This window comes from Onychomys torridus, chromosome 9 (genome assembly GCF_903995425.1).
Source record: "Onychomys torridus chromosome 9, mOncTor1.1, whole genome shotgun sequence".
In the NCBI taxonomy this organism is placed as follows: Eukaryota; Metazoa; Chordata; class Mammalia; order Rodentia; family Cricetidae; genus Onychomys; species Onychomys torridus.
The window spans coordinates 64,698,564-64,700,878 of record NC_050451.1 but is presented as its reverse complement, the minus strand read 5'-3'; the positions used below and the strand labels follow the sequence as shown (position 1 = coordinate 64,700,878).

Below are 2,315 nucleotides of genomic sequence, written 5' to 3'. Positions count from 1 at the left end.
GGATGCAGGATTAGCACCCTCAGGTATAGTGGATAATGGACCTCTAAAGCAGTCAATGGGATCTTGGAGGGAAGTAGAAGACCCAAATTACCATGAAAGAAGGGAGAAATTTTGAAAAGTCATCAGCATTTAACACCCATGATGCCCTGGGTTCAGTTCTCAACACTGACCAAATGAGAAAGACATTAAGAACCAAGGATAAGGTCTGTTTGGAGCTGTGACTGTGGGTCTCTGTTCCACAGGATGGGGACTGTGAAAGTTGTCCAGAATAAGGCCTACTTGAAGAGATACCAAGTGAGATTTAGAAGGCAGTGAGATGGTAAAACTGACTACTATGCTCAGAAATGGTGATCCAGGACAAAAATAAGTACAACACACCCAAATACAGGATGGTAGTTCGTGTAACTAACAGAAATATCATCTGCCAGATTGTGTATACCCATATAGAAAGGGACATGATAGTCTGCGCAGCATATGCACAGGAACTGCCAAGATACAGTGTGAAAGTTGGCCTGACAAATTATGTTGCAGCCTACTGTACTGTCCTGCCACTGCTGGCCTGCAGGCTTCTCCATAGGTTTGCTATGGACAAGATCTGTGAAGGCCAAGTGGAGGTGACTGGAGATGAATACAATGTGGAAAGCGTTGATGGTCGGTCGGGTGCCTTCACTTGCTATTTGGATGCAGGTCTTGCCCTGACTACAACTAGCAATAAAGTTTTGGGGGCCCTGAAGGGAGCTGTGGATGGAGGTTGTCTATTCCTCACAGCACCAAACGATCCCTGGGTTATGATTCTGAAAGGAAGGAGTTCAACGCAGAAGTACACCATATGCACAGCGTGTGTCAGAACGTTGCAGATGACGTGTGTTCCATAATGGAGGAAGACGACGATGCTTATAAGAAACCATTCTCTCAGTTCATAAAGAGCATCGCAACTCCAGACATGATGGAGGAGATGCGTAAGAAAGCTCATGCTGCCATCAGGGAGAATCCAGCCCATGAGAAGAAGCCTGAGAGAATTGAAGAAGAAGAGGTAGAACCATCCCCAAATGCCCCTTGCCCAGAAGAAAGATTGTATTGCTCAAAAGAAGGCAAGCTTCCTCAGAGCTCAGGAACGGGCTGCTGAGAGCTAAAGCAATTTTCTGTGAGGATTTTTTTTCATAAAGATAATAAACGTATTGGCCAAGCCAAGAAGAAGAAGAAGAAGAAGAAGAAGAGGAAGAGGAGGAGGAGGAGGAGGAGGAGGAGGAGGAGGAGGAGGAGGAGAACAACAACAACAACAACAACACCCAAGAGCCTTGGAAATGAATGGTGACCAGCAGGAGCCATCTCAATGGGGTGAGGAAGACAGAGCCAGAGGATGTGGCTTAAGGAATGAAAGGTGGGTGTAAAGGTAAAGGAAGGGAACAGTCTCCTTGTCTCCTGGGGCTCCAAAGTAAAGGAGAAAGGGTGCTGGAGAGGGTCATGCCAAGTGTGAAATGGGAGCCAAGAAGAGAGTCAATGTTGTCATTCATGGACGGTAAAGGACTCCAGGATGGGAGGAGAATGAGGCTCTGGGCAGCCGGAGGGCCTTGAGAATCAGGAAGGAACGGGCTGTGACCGTGGAAGGAGGAATTTCTATGTAAGAATTCAGGGTGGATGATGCTATGAGACCCCAAAATGTGAGGAAGAGGACAGGTAGAGATCCAAAGACATGGATCTGAAAGCACATCCGAGTGTCGGCTTCTCTCTTTTTCTCAAAAAGGAAAAACAAACAAACAAACAAACAAAAACCCAAAGTCTCAGCTTTTCAGAAGCTCAGGGGTGTATTGGTGAAATTATTAAGGCCACTTGTGGGGTAACTTACAAATGAAGGGATAGGTTGTAGGGTCTGGCAAAGGTATGGCGCAGTGGTGTTCTCTGGAGAACTCTGCTGGTCTATCTCCTGCGTCCAGCGTCCCAGAACCAAGAACCTCTGGATTCTGGGTCTTCCACTACCTCCTCCGCCCCGCCTTGTGGGCGTGACCATTACCGAAGCCTCAATGGGGGTTGGAACTTCCAGGCCAATGCTGGGATGGCTATCCACTACAGGGGGTGGGAAGGCAACTTGAAGAGAGTGAGGAAGGTGTGTCTTGCGGTGTCGCCCCTCCCGGATTGCTTGGGTCTTGGACTGAGACCGTTCACACAGTGGCTGTCCTTTGCCACGGGCACCACTGTACGAAGTGGTCATGGGTATTCCCATTTCACACTTGCAGCTAGCTGGGCCTCAAGTAAGAAGTATCAAGTCTAGGAGGGTGCCCTAGCAATACCTGTCAAATGAATGGGCTACGCAGACT

The 2,315-nt window shown here is 48.1% G+C and overlaps 1 pseudogene; it reads left to right on the top strand.

Moving 5' to 3' along the window:
- Positions 1-234: 234 nt before the first annotated feature.
- LOC118590816 lies at positions 235-1,133 on the top strand (annotated as a pseudogene).
- Positions 1,134-2,315: the final 1,182 nt, after the last annotated feature.